Below are 23,688 nucleotides of genomic sequence, written 5' to 3'. Positions count from 1 at the left end.
CTCCTCCCGCCCACCTCAACCTGCTCCCCCTGGCACCTGCCTGTTTGCACAAATGTGTGTTTCCCCCTGAAATGCCCTAAATTCTATCACCACAGGAAAATGCCCTTTCTCCGCTTTCAGGGTCACCACTGGAGCCCAGGACATCATCATTTCACATCTAGATTCTTTCCAAAACCCGCTCCCTCTGCCTCCATCTGTTTCCCCCCGCCACTACATATGACATGGAAAGCTTAGAATAAACTGCCTCCTTTGTCTCCCTTCCCTCCTTTATGTGACTCCCCTGCCAATAGGTAGGTGTCCTCCTTATCCCTCCCTGAAATGCAAAGCTTTTGTTCAGACTGGTCCTTAGAATACCTGTTCTCTTCTCTCCCTGAATAGTCACATCTTTCACTGCTTTGGGTTGAGCTACAGTGCTACCTTCTCTACCAGGCCTTCCTGGAACACCAGCAGCCCCTAAAGACTGCTTCCTTCTCTCAGCACCTGTGGAAATTTCCAACTGCACCCCTTTTCTACATTATATGCATGCCCGCTTTCACTGTAACAATGCTGGGTGCTGGGCATGAGGGGCAGTGTCTCCATAATACTCCAAATTGCTGGAGGAAGGCAGCATAGAGTAGGAAGTACACTGGGATGAGAGCTGGGAGTTATTGGTTCTGTCCAGGCCCTGCATCTAATTACTGCATGTCCTTGGGGGAAGGATGGAACCTCTCAGAGCTTTTCTATAAAAGGAGGTGTTGGTAAGGGAGATCCCTCTCATTCTAACATTCTAGACTTCTAAGGCAGCAATTGTCTCTTTAATATCCCCCATAACACTTATTAGCTCTTTACCCTTAATTTTCATTAACCTCTTAGAATTCTCTTTCCTTATTTATTAAATGGGATTGATAATAACACTTCACAGAATTTTTGAGAGGCTCAAATACTGCTTGCAAGATACTTAACACAGTCTTCAAACAAAGTAAGGGCTTTGTGAATTTTTGTTATGATTATTATTAAAGAAATAGAAGGAACATGGTATTTATACCTGCCTGAATAAATGAATAAAAAGAACCTTTTAAAAACAGCTATTATTTGAGGCAAAAAAGAGATAAATAAATCCCAAGTAACATTTAATTGCTATTTAAATTATAAAGCATGTTGTCTTGCCAGTGGGTTTCAGCCCTGGGCAAGTTTACTATGGATTCAATGAGACCGAAAAATGACAATGGAACTTTCTTGGGGTGAAAGGGTTTATACCCAACTTTATTCCCACAGTGGAAGGTCAGTCACTAAAATCCTGTCCACTCAGATGAGTCTGCATGCAGCAAGACGATTCCTTTACCCACACTTCCATCTCAGTCTCTGTCCCCAGGGCTGCACCACTCCAGTCTCTGCTGTCCTGCAGCCATGCCACCGTGTCACCCAGAGCACTGGGCAGAGCTCTTTATAGAGTCAATAGCAACAGCAATGTATTGCCCACACATGTGTAGTGAGCTAGCCCACCAGGGCCAGGTGAGAATCCTGGCCACAGGAACTCTCATTTTATCCACACTCCACCCCTCTAGGATTCTCACCTCTCAATCTATGTGCCCTCAATCTTCTGCAATGGTCCCTGTGTAAGGAATCTGAAACATTGTAACCAAATTCCATAATAACATACAAATAATAAAAATTATGACAACTTATAATAACCCTCAAGCCTGAGGAGATCCATTGCCACCAAGTGGTCATCCTGTCTGTATGCAAACCAGTTCTACTCAAATGAGTTAACCAAAAGGACCATGTGGGCCTTATAATACCCACCTTCTCCAGCCTCAAAAGTCTTTCCAGCAAAAAGTCTTGCAGACACACAGGCTGGTCTTGTCGCTTTGTCTCTGGCTTCTGCTACATCCTCAGCAGCTGGAACCACTGCTTCTGTTTCAATTGTTGCCACAGCTTCAGTAAGAGTCTATTTGACTTTCCATCCAATTTCTCTCTGTCTGCTCCTGCCTTTATCAAATCAGCCCACATGTGGGTCCTCGTGACCTTCATGGGGCCCTTTAAACTCTTCCTTCAAGTAGCAGACCATATTTCCTTTCTTGTTTTCATTGCTTGAGGCTGAGGATAGAAGCAGAGCATAGAGTGGTCCACAACCTGGGGAGGGGGCTGTACCCCTCCTGGAGGAACCCGCAGTTGTCTTTATTTCCTTTTGGGCTTTCCACCAGTTTTCAGCCGGATGGGGTTTCAACCAAGGAGGGGCTGGTGGATGGGGTTTCAACCAAGGAGGGGCTGATACTTCTGATACCGGCAGGGCCTCCACCCCCTCCTGTTCATCAAACCTCTCCTCCTCCATTTCTGACTGCTCCGCTACGTGCTTCATGGCACCTGGCAGCCTGCACTCTCAGGCCACTGCTTCTCTGGCTTCTGTTCCTTCTCATGCTGCTTCCTCTTGGGCTACCATGGCATCCTTTACCATTTGCACAGCACCTCATAGTGACACCATTTCAGTCACCAGCAAATTTTTTACTTCCTCAACAGCACGTCGCAGCTCACGTTCTCGTGCTGCCTCTTCTCATGCTTCCTGCAGGAGGGCATCTTTCTCCCTTACAGCCTTTCTCAATATTGTAAGGAAAAACTCCCCACCTTTCCCACTGCCTCACCAGCACGCTGTTCCTCAAAGAACCTACTTATACCAAGGGCTACCGCTACTTGCCTTGGTGTCACCTCCACCCCTTCCCAGTCTTGGGGTGGGGCCCAGTCCTCTAGGAGGCAAGCCACCTCACACCACACGTCCACTGGGGGACACTCGAGTGTCTCCCCATCCATAGGGGCAACCTGCTGAAACACTCCTCCCATAAGGGCAGCCTGTTCTTTTCCTTGGTCAACAATGAATCCTGCCAATATCACCAATTGTCTTGTCAATGGGTTTCAGCCTCAGGCAAGTTCACTATAGATTCAATGAGACCAAAAAATGACAATGGAATGTTATTGGGGTGAAAGGGTTATATCCAACTTTATTCCCATGGTGGCAGGTCAATCACTAGAATCCTGTCCACTCAGAGCGAGTCTGCATGCTGCAAGCCAGTCTCTGCCTCTGGGCCTCTCTACTCTGCAGCCGTCTCTGTCTCTGTCCTCGGTGCTGACCCCACTCCAGCCTCTGCTCTTGTGCAGCCATGAGGCCATACCACTGTGTCACCCAGAGCACTGGGCGGAGCTCTTTATAGAGTCAATAACAATGTATCACCCACATGTGTGCAGTGAGCTAGCCAACCAGGGCCAGGTGAGAATCCTGGCCATAGGAACCTTCTCTTTATCCACACATGTTATCTCTCCTTTTAAAACAGTATTTTCCTTTCCTTTCGCTGAGCTAGAAATTCCCACTTATAACAGCCCTTCAGCATCTCTGAAAGCAGAAGCTCAGAGCCATTTCTGCAGCTCACGATGCTGGACAGTAGGTTTCAGGGAGGCCAGGGAAAGACGTCCTTGCCCACTCATGATGGCACTCCTGAAAGTCAAAGCTGCTGCCCCCCTGAATTGGAAGGAGGCAGGAAGACTAAACATTCCATTTAGAAAATTTATGGTCATTTTCATCTGAGACATGAAGGTGGTATTCTTTGAGAATAAAATAAGAAGGCTACAGTTGAGAAGCCCCTGGTGCCTGACTGGCAAGGTGTTAAAATATCAGTGAACTCACTGAATCCTGTTTCTTCTCAAGGGCGATCCACTTGAAGATCAGAAGAGAGAAATCTCACCCACTTGTGGGCATTTATTCAGACAGCCAAGTCCAAAATAGAGGAAGTACGCCCTGGGACAGGCCCCCAGGAATGAGGTCACACCTGAGCTAACCAACTGGGAGGAAGAGTACCAGCTCAACCTAGAGGAGAATTTCAGCAAGAACCATGACAGGGCCAGTGACTAATGCAAGATGGTCGCACCCTAAAACAGTACTCAAGGAAATGGAGTTAGGCTGCTGGGAGCACATTAGGAAGCCAGAATTGATGGCATTCCAGAATTCCAATAACCCAGACTAGATTTGGGGAAAATGACAACATCCTCAGAAATATAACTTATTAAATCAATAGAAGAAAGAGCTTCATACAATAAAAAACTTTTTTTATTATGCTTATATTTCCAAACTTTTAAAGTATTGCTTCAAGTGCCACAAAAAAAAATAATAAAAATGAAAACTCAACATGCTTCCTCTCCTCTGGTGGAATTCCACTGGGGCTGGCAGGCAGCTATGAGTGTTAGGTGTGCAGTGTGATTAAAAAAGAATTGGACACCTTCAAAAATGCATTATTCAGTAACCAGGTTATAGATGAACAAGTAGTCACAAGTGATTTTTAAAGGCCATCAGAGTATTTTTGTAATCTTGCGAATGCTCAGTATGTACTCCTTATGTCATAGGACACACATGAACCCCGAAGTCTAATCCATTCTAGACCCTTTGTGAAAGGTTGGTGGTTAAAAGCCACAGTGCCTTCCTTCATTTATTCATGGTCACAGGGAAGGTGGAACAAACACAAGCTTTTTGATGTCTCTCTGCCAGAAGTCAGATGGTGTGATATCTGGAGATAAGGTTAACCACTGTTCAATTGTTTTCTAGTTACCTTGTGTTTTTATAGGGTCTGACAGCAAACATATAAAGTATGTATGGGAACTTGAACAAAATAATTTGTTGACTGAGAAGGGAATCCTGAAAGTGGGTACAGTCTGCCATGGTGAAAAGTGGGATATAAGGAAGTCAAGTAGCAGAATAGTCGATTTAGGGCCAAAAGAATGAAAACAGGTCATTGCTCTGCTTCTTACCAATTATAAGACTGCACAAGTCCTTCATATTCTCTAAGCCTCAGCTTCATCATCTATGAAATTGAGAAAATAGTAAATACCCCTTGTGAAATCAAAATATTAATTTTTTTATTTGAGATCATGTGGGATCTCAGGGAGCAAAGTATAAAGACAAATCAGTGATAGACCCAGAATCCTGATATTTAACAGATTTATGAGTCTGTTTTGAAGAAATGTTGTTTGTGTTAGTATTTTATGGTCTGAGGGTGGCCTGCATGGCATGGGCAAAGAATAGTCAATCCTGAGTCCCTGAGTCAGGAAGCCCCACAATGCAGTAAGAATCCAACACCCAGAAGGAGAAAGATGAATTAAATAGGTTAGTCCTGCTTCTACAAAAGAGACACCCTCAACTCCATTGTTCATCCACAGTCTGAGCTCACACATGCATGAGCCCACATGTGTGTGCTTGCAAGTCAGCCACAATAGGAGGGCCTTGTGTCTCGAAGGCCACTGACCTCTAGAAGTCACTGAAGGAGAGAAAGCCAAAGTGACAAGCTTGATCCTAGCACCTATGGGAATTCCATTCCTCACCAGTGGCGCCTATAGGAATTCCATTCCTGATGCTGACTCTGCCTGCCCTCAGTGTCCAGTACCTCTGTGTGCCAAGGCTGCCAGCCAAGGGACCAATTAATGTCAACACTTTCCTGGTGAGTCCCACATCCAGCCCCATCTTCCTAATGAAGCTCTGAACTATTTAATTAGAAGCTGCTCTGACAATTCTGTCCTTGTCACATCAGCAATAGATTGGAACACAAGGGAGAAAATTTCCATTGAACGTGTGCCACAGCATTTGCTCTGTAAATTGAGATGAGTGGGATGCATTCACCTTGTTAATGTATAGAAATAAGAGGCAATGTAATTTCTCACAGTATCAAGTGGGAAGGTACAAAGACACAGCCATTCACAAAACAAAGGATGTTTGTTTTTCTCCCCATCCGAGCATTTGTTTGATCACCATTTCTTCTTTCTGAAACATGGGTGCGCTGTGTTTAGAGGCATTGTCTTTAGCGCGAGAGGGACCTGAGTATGAATTCTGCTCTGCTCTTTATTAAAATGGCCTGAACTTGGGCTAGATTCTTACCTTCTCTGGGCCTCAGTTTTCTCACCTGTTAAATGGGGATAATTATGTCTCCTCTGAGATTGTTAGAATGATTAAAACAGAAAGTGAATATAAGGCACTAAGCATAAGTACTAAATATTCAATAAAAGATTCTTCTTATTACTTCACATCTCCATGTCCTATGTTCTACATTAAAAGATGAGTTCCATTCTATGATAATATAGCAGTATTTTTTACCTCCCTCTCCTGTTTCCCATTCTAGACCCTTCTCTTTACCTACCTAGGTACTTCCTCAGTCCTTATATAATGTGGGTTTCAGCCACCCCACCACCCCAATTGTCCTCCTCTATCAATTCCAGTTTATAGGTAATTTTCAAAAAGTAGGGTTTCCAAATCTGAATGCCAGGCTCACTGTCACAAAGTACAATGGGATTTAATTTCCCTTGAACATGCTAACTTCCTCACCAATTCAGTCTTGGATATCATTAACTTTTTCAGCCCTTGCACACAGGGACAGAAAGGGCCCTTCTAGCCTAAGGGCCAAGAAAAGGTAATTTACTTGGAAGAAACCACCTAACTCCACCCATTTAGATTTTTACTAAATGGAGAAGAAATGAGATCTTGAGTTATATGATTCATTTGTGATTATTACCTTCTTTGAAAAGGTTAAGATGCCTACTACAAAATATAAAATAGTAATCTGCATCTTACTGCTGAAATTTCTGGAAGGAGATTTGGGAATTTTGGAAGGCAACCATTCCACTAGAATCCTGGGAGACAAACAGAATACTGGGATAGAATCTGACAAGAAAGGAAGAAAGAGAAAAAGAAGATGTAGGTCATTTTAAAAGCTAAAGTTGCCTTTAAAACAAAAAGTATAACAGGATTTCTTTCTTTTTCTAAAGATGATCTTTTTAAACACTGCCCTTTTACCCTTGAAACCACTTTTCCTTCTCCCTGAAGACGCCCAACCAGGGCATGCTGCCCATCAGCAGAGAGGGGACACTCCAGCAGAGGGACCCACAATTACCATGTGATCATAGCACAAGACAAGATTAACAGGGTACAAGATCCATTTAGAACTTTTCATTCCTCATTCAATTTGTACCAAGGTCAATAATAATTTTTTTAGAAATCTGGCTGGGATTCCTACATTCCATGCCCTCCCTATTACATCTGGCACATCGGCAAAGCCATTACTTCCCTACAGAGCCAGGCGGAGAAAGAAGGAAAAGTGGCTTCACCAGGCTGAGTTTTATGAAAGCAAGAGCAACCTGGGGCAACAACCGAGTCTGAAGATGACAAGGGAGAAAGTCAAAACTCTTACATTATTAACAAAGGGGCATTTTCACTCACGACTAAGATGTAAGAGTTCTTTAATTCTCCCATCGAAAGGCAGAACCAAAAGAAAAGATGAAATCATCTGCCCTCCGCCCTGCACACAGAGACTCCAGGGCTCTGCACCACAGGCTCCCCAGGAGATAAACAGGCAGGCTGAGGATGAGGGACACAGAGGCACAGGGAGCCTGAGGGCACCCAGAGGGAGGGACGAGACAGAGAATATATGGTTCAAGGTAGGTGAAGGAAAGAAAGACATAGGGAGATAGAAATGGAAGAGGCCCAAACTGAGGGGAAGAGAAGTGTAGTCAGAGGAAATCAACAGCAGAAGGAAAGAGAAAACTTACCTGCTGGGCAGGCCAAGAGAACCCGAAAGGAGGGGAAAATAATAGAAATCAAAAGGAAAGGGAAAGCAGAATGGATGAATGGACACTGGTGGGCTGCTGAGACACTGAGACGCTGACGGGGCACCGAGGTCCAGCCCTTTGTGCATTTCTTCTGGAGGCCTGGTGACTGCAAAGCACAGCCTAAGGTTATTAATGTTTTCCAAGATCGTGGACTTTGGGGACAGGCAGGTGCTGATTCAGATCTTTGGACAAGATACTTAACCTTTTGAGTTTTAGTTTGATTCTGCAAAATGGGGGTGATAACCAGCTTCACTACATTGTGAAGAATGAATATAATAAGACATATAAAATCCCAATGCAATATTTGACATATAATGAATGATCAATGAGTGTTAGTTTCCATTTTTTTATATTATTTGGCCTTCTACACTGGCTTTTTAATCATTAACAATTCTCTGTACTGCCTCCCCACACCACTGCAGACACTGGCTCTTAACTAAATTCTTTAAGGGCAGAATCTGTGTCTCGTCCACCAGGGAGGCTTCAGTGCCTTGGTGCCAGGCCAATACTCCATAACTACATGAGCAATTGTTGAATGAATGAATAAACAAACAAATGAATAAATGAGTTAATGAACAACAGTCTTCCTTTGTGGAGAGTTTAGTTACTATACAATCAGGACTGAGTGCAGAAAACAGAAACTACTCCAGATAGTTGAAGCAGAGAGCTTAATATTGGGTGTTAAGGGCTTACAAAGACATTGGCAAGACTGGAGGGGTGTCAGAGCTGCCATTCTACTACAGATTTCAAGGTCATTCCAGCACGACAAGCCACAGATTAGGAAGCTGCACCTTCAGCCATAGCCTCAGCTACCCTTCATACCCACAAATCTGATGACCAGACAGGACCCTGGGCCCCTCACCCCGTCCCTTCCAACTCTCATATGTGATGACCCAGCTTGCCAACAGCTGTTGAAAATGGCATGTGTATCCTTTCTTCCAAATCTCAGCCTGACTACACCTAACTGGTAGAACAAAATTTACATCTATGAATCTGGGACATGTAGTTTTTATAGCTTTCTTTTTTATATATGTTTCAAATACAAGTTTATTGGATTTGTGCAATTTGTGCTCTCTTCAAGATAGACAATCTGGTGATGTAATTGCATAAATAATACTTCCTCACTCTTCTTCTATATACGCTTTAAAGCTTTTATGCCCCATTTATTTATTAGCTTTTTTAACTAATGAATGCCCTAACTTCTTTCTTTCTCATTATACACAGCATACTGATTTCTCTTTTTATCTAAAATTTAATTTATTAGAGGAATTTTAAAAATAGTTTTTATTGAATATATTTGACATGTAACATTGTATAAGTTTAATGTATACAGTGTGTTACTTTGATACATTTAGCCTTGTAATATGATTGCCGACGTGATATTTATCACACTGCACATTCATAGTACAATATTATTGTCTATATTCATTATACTGGGCATTAGATCTCTATGGCTTATTTACTACTCGTTACAAGTTTGTACTCCTAAAACACTATCACTGTTATCCTCCCCACCATCCCCTGGTAACCAACATTTTACTCTGTTTCTTACAAGTTTAACTTTTTTAGATTCCACAGATAAGCCATATCATACAGCACTTACTGTGTTCCTCTGACTTATCTCACCATAATGTAATCAAGGTCCACCCACATTGTTGCAAATAGGAGGGTATCTTCCTCTCTCATGATTAAATAATATTCCATTGTGTAGATGTACCCATCCTTTTTATCTATTCATCTTTTGATGGGCATTGGGGTTGTTTCCTTATCTTGACTATTGTGAATAATGTTGCTATAAACATGGGAGTGCATATATCTCTTCAAAATCCTATTTTCATTTCCTTTAGGTATATACTTAGAGGTGGAATTGCTGGATTGTGTAGTAGATCTATTTTTAATTTTTGAGGAAACTCTGTACTATTTTCCACAGTTGTTGGACCAGTTAACATTCCCAACAATAATGTATAAGGGTTCCCCTCTTGCCAGAGCCTCACCAGCACCTGTTGTCTCTTGTCCTCTTGATGATAATCATTCTAACAAGTGTGAGATCATATCTTATGATTTTGATTTGCATTTCCCAGATGATTAGGGATGTTCAGCAACTTTTCATGTCTGTTGGTCATTTGATGTTCTCTTTGGAGAAATGTCTGTTTGTTCTTCTGCCCATTTTTTAAACAGATTGATTTTCTATTTTCTTATTATTGAGTTAACTGAGTTCTTTATTTTAGATAACTCCTTACCATACATGGTTGGCAAAAATTTTTTCCCATTGTGTAGATTGTCTTTTCATTTCATTAAATTTTTTTCTGTGCGGAAGCTTTTGAGTTTGATGTAGTCCCACTTGTTGATTTTTTTCTTTTGTTGCTTATGTTTTTGGCATCATGCCAAAAAAATTATTGCCAAGACCAGTATCAATGAGCTCCTCTCCTACATTTTCTTCTAGGAATTTAATAATAACAATGATATCAAGTCTTATGTTTAAGTCTTTGATCCATTTTGAGTTAATTTTTGTGAGTGTTGTGAAATAGGGGTCCAGTTTCATTGTTCTGCATGTGTTTCTCCAGTTTGCCTAGAGCCATTTGTTGAAGAGACTATCCTTTCCCCACTAGGTATTCTTGGCTTCTTGGATGCCTATTAATTGACTTCATATTCCAGGCTTTAATTCTGGTCTCTCTATTCTGTACCACTGGTCAATGTGTTTATTCTTGTGCCAGTACCATAATGTTTTTATTCCTATGGCTTTGTAGTAAACAGCTCACCCTTGAACAACACTGGTTGGAACTGCATGAGTTCACTTATACACAGATCTTTTCCTAAATATATTGGAAAAAATTTTGGAGATTTGAGACACATTGAAGAAACACTTTCTTTCCTCTAGCTTATTTCATTGTAAGAATACAGTATGAAATACATATAAAATACAAAATATGTATTAACCAACTATTTATGTTACTGTTAAGGCTTCTGGTCAATGGTAGACAATTAGTAGTTTAGTTTTGCAGGAGTAAAAACTCATAGGTGGATTTTTGACTGCACAGGAGTCAGCACCCATAATACTCATGTTATTCAAGGGTCAACTCTAGTTTGAAATCTGGAAGTGTGATACCTGGCTTTGTTCCTTTTACTCAGTATTGCTTTGGCTATTCAGGACCTTTTGTGCTTCCACACAAATTTGAGGATTATTCCTTCTTTTATGTGAAGAATGCATTTGGTATTTTGATGGGGATTATATTGAATCTGTAGATGGCTTTGGGTAGTATGGACATTTTAACAATATCAGGTCTTCTGATCCATTAATGGATGTCTTCCCATTTGTGTGTGTCTTTTTCAATTTCTTTCAGCAAATTTTTGTAGTTTTCATTGTACAGATGTCTCACATCATTGATTAAATTTATTCCTAGGTGTTGTTTTTGATGCTGCTATGAATGAAATGGTTTTATTTCTTTTTCAGATTTTTTGTCATTCATGTAAAGGAATGAAGTTGATTTTGTATCCTGCCACTTTGATGAAATCATTGCTTAATTCCAACAGATTTTTGACTGGTTCTTTTGGATTCTCTATATATAGGATCATATCATCAGCAAATAATGACAATTTTACTTCCTCCTTTCCAGTTTGGATGCCTTTTATTTCTTTGTCTTGCCTAGTTGCTCCTGCTAGGACTTCCAGTACTATGTTTAATACAAGTGGTGAGAATGGGCATCCTTGCCTTGATCCTGATCTCAGGAAAATGGTTTCAATTTATTTCCATTAAGTATAATGTTAGCTGTGGGTTTATCATTTATGACCTTTATTATGTTCCTTCTATACCTAAGCTGTTAAGGTAGTTTATCATGAAAAGATGTATTCTCAAATGCTTTTCTGCATCTACTGAGGTGATTATGTGATTTTTATGTTTTGTTTTATTGCTGTGATGTATTACATTTATTGATTTTCATACATTGAACCATCCTTGTATCCAGGGATAAATCCCACTTGGTCATGGCATATAATCCTGTTAATGTGTTCTTGAATTCAGTCTGTGAATATTTGGTTGAGAATTTTTGTATCTATATTCATCATTCACCAATGATATTGGTCTACAGTTTTCTTTTCTTACAGTATCCTTCTGTAGTTTTGTTATCAAAGCAATCCTGGCCTCAGAATGAGTTTGGAAATACTCCTTCCTCCTTGATATTTTGGAAGAGTTCAGAGAAGATTGGTATTAATTCTTCTTTAAGTATTTGGTAGCATTCTCCTGTGAAGCCATCTGGTCCTGGAATTTTCTGTGTTGGAAGTTTTTCTGATTACTGATTCAATATCTTTACTCATTATTGTTCTGTTCAGATTTTCTATTTCTACCTGATTCAGTCTTGGGAGGTTGTGTTTTTGGAAATGTGTCCATTTCTTCTAGGTTATGTAATTTGTTGGCATATAATTCTTCATAGTAGTCTTTTATGATTCTATGTATTTCTGTAGTATCAGTTGAAATGTCTCTTTCACTTCTAATTTTATTTATTTGAGTCTTCTCATTTTTTAATAGTCCAGAGAAGTGTTTATCAATTTTGTTTGTCTTTTCAAAGAAACAGCTCTTAGTTTCATTGATCCTCTCTATTATTTTTCTGTTTCTATTCTCATTTATTTCTGCTCTCATCCTTATTATTTCCTTCCTTCTGCTAACTTTGGCCTTAATTTGTCCTTCTTTTTCTAGCTCCTTGAGACACAAAGTTAGGTTGTTTGAGATTGTTCTCATTTCTTAATATATGCATTTATTACTATAAACTTTCCTCTCAGAATTGCTTTTACTGCATCCCACAATATTTGGCATGGTGTGTTTTCATTTTCATTTGTTTTCAGATAGTTTTTAATTTCCCTTTTGATTTTTCTTATTTCACCTAATGGTTGGTTAGAAGTGTGTTGTTTAGTTTCCACATATTTGAAGATCTTCTTACTTCTTCTTGTTGATTACTAGTTTCTTACCATTGTGATCAGAGAAAATATGGTATGATTTCAATTTTTTGAATTTGCTAAGATCTGATTTATAGCCTATCATATGATCTATCCTGAAGAATGTTCCGTGTGCCCTTGAGAACAATGTGAATTCTGATGCTGTTGGATGGAATGTTCTGTATATGTCTATTAAGTCCATTTATTTAAAGTGTGGCTCAATCCCAATGTTTCCTTGTTGATTTTCCATCTGAAATCTATCCAGTACTGACAGTGTGGTTCTGAAATCCTTATAATTATTTTATTATTGTCTATTTCTCCCTTAAGATCTGTTATTAATTACTCAATATATTTTGGTGCTCAAGTGATAGGACTATACTTATGATTGTTTTATCTTCTTGATGTATCGATCTCTTTATCACTACATAATGATCTTCTTTGTCTCTTGTTACCTTTTTTGGCTTGAAGTATATTTTGTCTGATATAAATATAACTATGCCCACTTTCTTTTAATTTCCATTTGCTTGGAATATCATCTTCCATCATTTCTCTTTGAACCTATGTGTGTCCTTAGAGCTGAAATGAGCCTCTTGTAGGCAGCAGATAGTCAAGGTCTTGTTTCTTTTATCCATTCAGCCACTCTGTACCTTTAGATTGGTGAGGTCAATCTATTTACGTTTATGGTGGTTATTGGTATGTAAGCTTATATTATTGTCGTTTTGTCTTCCACCTTCTGGTTATTTTATCTCTCCATTGTTTCTTTTTCCTTACATTTCTGTCTACCTTTGTAAGTTGGTGGTTTTCCACGGTGATTTGCTCAGTCTCCCCTGTCCTTCTTTTTTACTCTTTCATGTCTCTGCTCTGGAGTTTTGCTTTGTAGTTACCATGAGGTTTACATAAAACATCTCATTGATAAAATAGTCCCTTTTCTGCTGGTGGAAATTTATCTTCATTTACCTATAAAGGTTCTATTCTTTTACTCTTCCCCTTTTATATTTTTTACATCACAAATCATCTCTTCTTATGTTGTGATTTTGTTAGCCCATTGTAGTAGTGTTATTTAGTTATTTAAAAATATATAGTTATTTTTAATGCTCTCTTTAACCTTTATACTATAGTTAATAGGATATTTTTTATAAATATATATTTTTAAATACATATGAAAATATATATTAAAAATAGTATATATATTTTATAAGTATTACAGTATTCTAAATCTTACTGGCTTTTTATCACCTTAATCAGAATTTTGTGTACTTTCCATTTCTTTGTTTCAGCTTGAAGTGCTCCTTTCAACATTTCTTGTAAAGCACATCTAATGGCAGTGAACTCACTCAGCTTTTGTTTGGGAAAACTTTATTTCTCCTTCATTTCTGCAGGGTAGCTTTGCCTGCTAGAATATTCTCAGCTAGCAGTTTTTCTCTTTCAATATTTTGAATATGTCATCCTATTTTCTCCTGGCCCATAGAAATTCTGCTAAGAAATCTGCGGATAGCCTCATGGGGGTTCCTTTGTAAGTTACTATCTTTTTTTCCCTTTGTCTGCTGTTAGAAGTCTTTATTGTTGACTTTTCACAGTTTTAATATAATGTGTCTTTGAGAAGGTCTTCTTGCATTGAGATAATAAGATGTTGCATTAACTTTGTGGGCTTGTATATGTAGTTTCTTCTCCAAGTGTGGGAAACATTCAGTTATTATTTCTTTAAATACACTCTCTGTTCCCTTTTTCCTCTCTTCTTCTTGTGGTGTACCCATTATTCTTATGTTAGCTTTTCTAATAGAGTCAGTTCTCATGGGTTTTTTTCACTTTTCAAAAATCTTAGTCCTCTCTTCTCTTCCACCTGACTTATTTCTATATATTTATCCTCAAGCTTGCAAATTCTCTCTTCCATATGATCTGCTCTATTTCCAATGCATTCTAATGAATTCTTCATCTCATTTATTGAGTTCTTCAGCTCTGTTTGGTTCTGTTTTAAATTTCTGTTTGGTTCTTTTTTAGAATTTCATTATCTTTGGTAAAGTAGTCATTCCTTCTGTTTGTTCATTTTATTCCTGAGATCACTGTATCATCTCCCTGCATTTTCTTGTAGCTCATTGAATTTCTTCATAATAGCTATTCTAAATTGTATATCAGTTAGATCACAATATCTCATTTCTTTGGATTTAGTTGCTGGGAAATTGTCATTTTCTTTTCCTGATACCATATTATCATGACTTTTTACAATGTTTGAGAACTCCTCTGCTGTAGCATTTGAAGTAGTGAATACCTTTCTTGTCTTAAGCAAGGTTTTGTTTAGAGTCTTAACAGTTCAACAGGTTGGTAGGTAGAAGCCATCCTTTTGCTATCCAGAAGGTGGCACTAGGGCACAAGTTTTTCGTTTCTTTTATTGGAGCCAACTTGCTGTCAAGTTTGGAAGCACGCCTGATTTTTTAAAAAAAGCAAAGGTGAGGAGAGGGTATATTTACTTAGCACCACTCAGAGCTTTGGAGCTCCAGGTATGCCTACAGCAGAATAGGGGTAACCTCAAATTTGGGAGCGGGGGGTGTCTAGAGGTCCCTGGGTGGTTGGTCCTCTTGCTTCCCAGGGCTGACAGCAGAAGAATTCCTTCAGTCTCTTTGTCTCCTGAGCTCTCTTTCCTCTTCCTCCCCCAGTCACTGTGGCATCTTCTTAGAGGGCAACCGGCCCCTCCAGCTGCAGCAGGCATGGCCAGGCAGACCCCCACTTTCTACCTTCACCCTCCGCTTCCTTTACCAAAAAGGTCACGCTGGCTGCTGATGGACCTGCTGCCACCTTCTCTGTTGTCACTGCCTCTTCCACAGCCCTCTCCAGTGCCACATCCTCATTCCAACCTGCTACACAGCCAATCCACCCACTTTCAGACGCAGATAGATGATGGATCACTCAGATGTCCTGGTATGCTGTGCAGAGGTGCTTCTTTTTCAGTTATGGATATCTGATTAGTTTTAATCAAAGGAGTGAGAAAAGAGAAATGACTCAGCCACCATGATACTTCAAATTGCTTTTTTAGCTTCTAACATAACAAAGTAGAAAGAGGGTGGAGTGAAGTCCAAAAGAGCCAATCCATGTCAGGAAGTTCTTTTAGTCTAACGAGGAAACAGGCTTCAGTCATGAAAGAGAACCAACAGGCAAAGCTAGGAGATAAATGTAATCCTTACAACCTTGATTTTCTAGTATTATTCCAATTCAAATATTTGCATCCATCATCAGACTTCATTGTGCCTTTTTGGATTTATAAAACTTGCTTATATCAGATACAGAAGAAAGTCACCCCATTCCACAAATATCATTTCTTCTATGACTTCATCCATTTTGAAGACAGAAGATAGCCTGCACTCTGGAAACTGGGACTGGGATCTGTCCCGCCAAATGTTTCCTTAGAATCTTGAAAACAATTCCATCTGCTGCATAGAGAAGGCATGCTTTACAAACCAACTTCTGAATAAATTATCAGCTGTGGCAGCCATGAGAATGGGTTTCACAAACTCCCAATTGCAGGGAGCATAGCTGATCAGATTCACTGAGCCTACATACCCAGGGCTCCATTGGCTAGTAGGGTTCAACTCAAAATGAAACAGAAACTTGGTGTCTGGCCAAAACAGTCCCATGACCTAATTATTAGCACCTTTCTAGGGCAACTTCGACCATATAAGCCAGCAATGCCATTTTTAAGTAACCTAGAATTTTAATGAGAACAAATCTTTTTAATAATAAAGATAAGACTATTGGTGTGATAAATTTGTATCTTTTGTTATGATTGTTTTCTTTATCCCCTACTACTTTTTTCTATACCACTCTGGATCCTGTTGCTACACAACCAGGTAGAAAAATCCTGGCCCTTCTGAATTCATTCAAAAATTATTTATTGAGTACACACTATATTCCAGGCCTGAAGTTAGGTTCTGTGGAGACCATGGTGAACAAAACTGAGAGACTTTCTGCTATCATTAGGGCCTTAAGTTGGGAGGGAGATGGTCAGCAATAAAGTAATCCCACAAATCAATGTCCAGTTATGAATAAGAAATGTTCTATGAAAAGCAGGATGCTATGAATCATCTCAGAGGAAGTAACAGATAGAGCTGAGCTGTGAAGCATGGGTAATCATTAAGTCAGAAAAGGGGCATAGATAAAAACTCAGGCAGGGTAAGGGAGAGGGGTATAAGGGAAGTAGATCAGCATGTGGGAAAGCAGGATGAAACTCAGAGCATTTTAACAACTAGATGAAGGACCCAGTGGCTAGGCCCCAAGCATCAGGGAAGTGCAGTGAGATGAGGCCATAGAAGGAACGCAGTCAAGCCAACAGACCCTTGTACACATGTCAGGGTCCTGAGGATTTTCTCTCCTTTGGCTTTCCTTTCTCCTCTCACCCCAGCACCCAGTGGCCTCCAAGTTTCCCCAGGTTTGCTTCTGATTCAGCTTTGCACACTCTCCTCTTACATTTCAAAATCCTCTCTCACCCTCCTTCCTCCCCATGAAAACACCCCGGCTCTCATCCTAGGCTAGCCTGCAACAACACTATTCTAGAGCCCCTGTCCTTCCTGCTATCAGCTCTGCCTCCTGGGCCCTGCTGCTCTTTCAGTGCAGTATCTTGCTACTTTTTTCTCTTAGCTCTAATTTATTCTTAGATTCTCCCTTCGTTGCTTTAATAAATACTTGGCCAGAGCCTCCTGTGCAATCCTTTCCAAGGATATTAAACATTAAAACAGAAAGCAAGGCCTCTCTGCTTAACCCACAAGGGATCCCTGGTCAAGGTCTCCAGGGAATATGTCTTTCATGGAGAGGAAACATTTGTGGGCATCACCTTCCTGCTCCTCAAGCCTTTGCCTAAGCAACTACTGTTTTCTCCATACTACACTGGTCTACTTCCTGGTAGAAATATAAGATCAGATCATCCACAGGTGCATTCAGTAAGCCAGTGGTCCTCAGCTGGTGGGGTGATGTTGGCCCCAGGGAACTTGTAGCAATGATGTAGACATCACCGGTTTTCCGCTGGAGTCAGGTGTGATGCTACTGGCAGCTAGCAAATAGAGGCTGGAATACTGTAATACCCTAAACAGTCTACAATGTGCAGAACAGCAAAGAATTACAAAACAAATAATTATTTCGTCCTAAATGTTAGTAATGCTAAGATTGAAAAACCCTGCAGTAAACTCCTCCAACTTTAAAGTGACAGTTCAAGGTCTCTACCCGTCATCCCCGATTAATGTCATTAATGTATTATAATTAATATCATTTGGTGGCTAACCACCTCCACAATGCATTCACATAATTTCAGCTTGTATTTGCACATATTTTTTATAGTTTCATCCTTCTTGTCTCTCCAACTTAGAAATTTAAGGTCTTTAAGGAGATGATACTTCAGACACTTAGTAACCCAGCAAGACCTGGTTGAGCAGATGGAATCCAGCAAACTTACTCTGTGCTGGCAAAGATGGTTTGATTGTTGAGAAGTACTAGGTCTCCCTTCTGCTTTGTACATTCTCTTTATACAGGGGATGGAACTGCTGCAATGGACCCCAGGACTGCTCTATGGAGGGGATGACAAGGATCTTTAATAGTCAAGATGGAATTTAACATGCTGTAGCAAAATATTCAGTAGCTTTAAGACTACAAGAGTTTTTGCTCACTCATACTACATATCCATTGCAGTGGAAAGGGTGGGGGATAGTGTCTGCTCCTCCTAGCCATTGGTGGTGTCAGAGAATTAGTGGTGATGTGGGTAATCCCCACAACATGTACACAAAAGAATTGGACTCAGACTCTTTAATAACCTATGACATACTTCAGGCATATAGTAAGGCTCAGTAAGTGAAAACTGCTATTGTTATTGCAACAATGACAATATTGTGTTTTTTTAGTCTTTGGGCCACCAACATGTGAAGATCCAATATATTTCAGGACCAAAAATAGGTTACTCCCTGACTGGCTTTTATCACTGTGATAAACATGTGATTAACATAATTTAACATGGTGATTTGTGAAATTTGTCAAATTTTCTTCTGTGCCCCTGAGAATAGTTTTGCTGTTTGCCCATTCATTTAAAATCATTTTTGAATGCCTCCTATCTTCCAAGCATCATGCAGAGTGCTGCAAATAAGATGAGTAAGAACTCTGTCCTGACCTTTAAGAGTTCACAGTCTGGAGAATGGAGAAGTCGAGGTCTATGGAAGCTATGGGACAGCACCCCGCAGGCCAGAGAGGTGAGAGTCAGGTCACAGAAGGCAAATGGAAATTATAAGGAAGGGAGGACAACCCAGCCAGGTAATAAACATTTGCAAAGATGCAGAGAGAGCTTGGCCCATTCTGTTATTTGCCAAGGCTAGAGTATTGAGTGAAGAGGAGGGGCAGGAAATGTAGAGGGGACTTTACACAAAAAAGAAGATTAAGCAGGACAGCAATGTGATCAAATTTATTTTTGAAAGAATCTATTTAAGTGGTTGTGGCTCCAAGAGAAAGTGGGTTCCCTGCCAAGGGCAAGTTCCTTATGAATCTGATAGGACTGAGGGAAGACAAGGATGAGAGACTGGGGTAAAGGGTTTTTATTTGTCACAGCTCAAGTCTCCCTCTCTGGTGGTACTCTCTAGTCCTCTCTCTCTGGCCTCACTACAAATCAAGCTCCAGCCCTCCCTGTGACAGTGGTGGGCACTCCCCATCACCCCATCCCTTCTTCTGGGAGTAATACCATGGGCACATCTCTGGTGACTGCTGACCGCCTGACCAATCGGGCACCAAGAGAGAAGAGGAGGAGAGAATGACCATTTTCTCTCCACCTCATGCTCCTGACCCACCCTGAGATGGACCAGTGATGGTAAACATCACACTGAGTATAAATAGGCCCTTATATGCATACCACTATCAAGGCCAGGTGGGACGTTCTGGTCGAAAATTTCCATTTACCCAACAGTGGGTATACTAGAATACCAGAGGCTGGATGGTTTAAACAACAGAAATTCATTTTCTCACAATTCTGGTAGCTGGAAGTTCAAGACCAGGGTGTCTGTGGCTTCTCCTGAGGCTTTCTCCCTGTCTTACAGGTAGCCACCTTCTTGCTGCATCCTCACTTGATATTTTCTCTGTGGTGTATTCATTCCTGCTGACTCCCTCTTCTAATGAGGATACCAGTCACATTAGATTAGGGCCCCACCCTTATGACCTCATTTAACCTTAATTACTTTCTGAAAGTCCTATCTCAAAATATAGTCACACTGGAGGTTAGGGCTTCAATACATGTATTTTGGTGGGGTTGGTGGGGGAGTGGTCACCCCTCGGTCTGTCACAGTGGGCAACCTTGGTGGCAGGCAAGCCAGAGGGGTGAAAGCTGCAGCAGCAATCCAAGCAGAATGTTATGAGGCCTGCACAGTTAGTGGGAGTAGGGATGCAGAAAGGGGGAAGTGTCTCAAGTTGGTAGGATTGATGAGACCTAGTGGCTGGTTAATTGCAGTATGATAGGCAACTGAGGGAATAATTATAACATGCCTCGAGGTAGAGGGAAAAAACATAGAGGGGAAAGATGAAGAGTTCACTTTTCCACTGTTTATTTGAAGTCCCTGGGGGACATATGAGTGGAGAAATTTAACAATAGTAGGTATGTGGTCTGACCCAGAAAAAAAGCTGAGGCTGGAAATACAAATTGGGAAATTGTCATCGTAGGGGCTGGCTAAGGACATGCAAGTAGATGAAATTACCCAAGGAAAGTAAACAGAGTGCAAAGAAGAGACGTCCAAAATCCAGAACTCAGAAAAGGACATTTAAAGAGTGGGTGGAATAAGAGTTGCTTGTGCAAGTACCTGAGAAAAAGAACCACGAAGGTCACTGAGAAAGCAAGAGGTCACAAAAGCCAGGGAGGAGAGGGTTTGAGTAAAGGCCTGGTCAGCAGTCAAATGCCACCAAAACAATTAACGATGTCAATTTTTAAAGGATTAAGCATGCAACCGTGATTCATGACCCCCGTCAGAACAGTTCTAAGCACAGTGCAAGAAGCAGAAGGCATGCTGGCGGCTCTGACAAGGGGGCATGAGGAAAGGGTGGTACCGAGTAAACTAACCCTTCCAATTTGCTTGTTTCTGCGTGAAGGAAACAACAAAGAAAGTGGAAACTAAAGAGGAACTGAAAAGCAAATTATGGACTTGGTTCTGTTCAGGTAAAAGATTAAAACACATTTGCATGCTGAAGGGGAGGTGTGCCAGTAAACAGCAGACTGAAAATATAACAGAGTGTAGGAAACTGATGGTATAAGGATTCCAAGGCAGCAAGGTCCAGGACGAAGGAATGGCATCAGGCATAACCATCTTTTGCATGGACAGATTACATCCCTGAAGCCGAAAAAGAAAATCAGCATGCCGAGGCTCCTACCTCTCATTGAACCATATATGCTGTATTGAAGACCTTTGTCCTGCTCAGACATCTCTCTCATTTTCAAGACAAACTACATTTTCCCAGATTGGACTATTATTAGCTAGACATCTGGGACTTAACACAGTCCCAACACCTAGTAGGTCCAATAAATAACTGTTGAATAAATGAATCTAAGGGTGGAGCCTTAGCCTGTTTGGTTCAGACTCTGTACCTTCCTATGGTCATCAGAGAATGGACCGTACACGGGTCAGGTGGAGAGAAAAGGAGGACACGCTTGCAGGGACAGTCTCTGAAAAAGATTCATTATTCATTCCACAAACATTTGCTGAGTGCACGGTGCTGCCTCCAGCCATAGCACAGATGGCCCAAGGCAACTGATTCACAGGAACTCCTCTAAACTGGAGGATTCCCTGCTCCCGACACATGACAAATCAGTGGCTTCTCCACGCACCCATCTGCCGTGATCTGGAGCCCATATATTCTCTCTGAATCCCCAGCATCAGGAAGCAGATCACTACCAATTTTTCTTTCTGTCAATAGGAGCTGAGGAATAATTATGCCCAATTGACATAAGCAGCTCTAACTGCCTTCAAAATTTGGCTTGAAGCCCAATTATATTTCTCTAGCTTGTGCCACAGTACATGAACAGTACAATTTGTCTCATTTCTTTCTCTTGCTTTTTAGAACACTCAAAAAAAAAATTGGCTCAGTGAAACCAACCAAGCATGTTCTTCAAGAATAATTTTGAACACAACCCATGAGCCAATAAAATATAAAATATATATTTTGAGAGAAATTCAGCTGAAAGCACCCAGATATATTATTTTTAAATTATATGCACATGAGTAAAGTATATTGCACACCAATAATTTTAAAATGCTGTTGCTAGGTTGAGTATAAATCAAGGTTGTAAATATGTACATGCTCATACACCCACATTCCCAAATTCACCCATGAGCTGTTTTGTAAAACTTATTTTCTAAGCCGGTGATTTGAAATTTAGATAGTGTGTTTCCAGAAATAATGCCATGAATAGTAGGTAGCTTCCCAGGTTATCTGCATAAACCAACTTCACCTATAATTCAGATAAACTAGGTAGGACTGGTCTGGTTCTTGGAGAGAATGGAGTACCTGTTCAGGAAGCAAAAGAGGACACAGGACATAGGACAGAAAAAAAATCGGCTCCAGCTAAAAACCATCAGTGGGTGGTGGTCTTTGCATCCTCCCCTTTCCAAGACCTCCATCTGCACTGTCTCGTGTTCTGGAATCCTTTTCCCAAGCTCAGACCTCCGCTTGATACCAAAGGTGCCATGCACCAGTTGTGCTGATGCCTGCCCATAACCAAAATCCACATTCCTTCAGAAACAAAAATCTTAATCCATGAACAGACCAGCACTGCCTACAGGTCCCAGTCCAGAACCCACTGGTGAGACCCCAGAGCAAAGGAGGGTTTGTTTGGCTCATTCGATATAGGCTTGTTCAGTCTTGTTTTCTTTTTTTCAAACTATATTAGATGCTAACACTCTAAAATCAGGAGTAGAAAATAGATTACTAGTGCTTACCAACATCCACTTAACCTCTCCTGGACATATTTTCCAGCCCCATAGCAGTTAGTGGGGCCATATGACTGCATCTGGCCAATGGACTGTGAGCAGAAATGACATGTGTCTTTGAGGCTGAGGCAGGGAAAAGCCCCTATGCATGTTCCCTAGTCTTCTGTTTCTTGGGGTATTCATTTCCTAGAGCTGCTGTAACAAAGTACCCCAAACTGAATGACTCCAACAACAGAAATCATTGTCTCACCTTGAGACCAAAGTGTTGGCTGGGTCATTCCCCTTCTGGCACTAGGGAAGGACCCATCCAGAGCTCTCTCCTTGCTTCTGGTAGTTCCTTAGGGCCCACTTGATGATCTCATTTTAACATGATTAGCTCATAAATACTGAATCTCTAAATAAGGTCACATTTTCTGATACTAGGGGTTAAGCCTCCAACATATATTTTTGGGGGATGCAATTCAGCCCATAACACTTGGCCACTGGGAACACAGAGGCCTGGTGTTGAGAAGCCAGAGCATGGATGCTGGGTTGATGCACAACGGGAAGTTGCACTAAAGAGTTGTCAGACTCCCAGAGGTCACATGAGGCAGAAAGAAGCCATTGTTAAACCACTGGGATTTGAGAGCTGTTTATTATTACAACATAGGCTAGCTTACCCACCTATTGATACAAGAATAGCTCATGTAAAATTCCAGATTTCCTCCTTGGAAGATCTAGCTTGCTCAGTGGCAACAATCAGCAAACTAAAGATGAACAGTTCCCTGAGACAGAACCAAGTACTGCTCCCCAGTTCCCAGTTCTCTACAGTCCTTACTACTCATTGTTCCCCAACCATTATATCCATTACCATTTTCCATTACGTGTCTGTCTCCATTTTTCTTATGCTTAACCTGCTTTATTTGTTTCTATTATCTGCCTGGCCTCTTTATGTTTGTGAATCTGCCACCTCTGCTCTAAATGGGCCCGAATATTCATAGTTTCTTCCTTACTTCCCTTTCTGAACCTTTAAATTATTGTAATTTGTGTTTGTGTTCTCAATAGCTCCCCAGGTATCTGTAGGTTATAATGGAAGAGTAAGTCTCTTCTAGCTCAGGAGTTCATAATTATCTGTCTTCCCTGCTCACTTTTAATGTCAAGGCATAAACACATTTCTGGGGTGATTTCAAATATATGTTGAAAAATCCTCATAATATCATAAATAGAATGGTATACCTACTTTTAA

This window comes from Manis pentadactyla, chromosome 11 (genome assembly GCF_030020395.1).
Source record: "Manis pentadactyla isolate mManPen7 chromosome 11, mManPen7.hap1, whole genome shotgun sequence".
Classification (NCBI taxonomy): Eukaryota; Metazoa; Chordata; class Mammalia; order Pholidota; family Manidae; genus Manis; species Manis pentadactyla.
Note: the sequence above shows the minus strand (reverse complement) of the source record.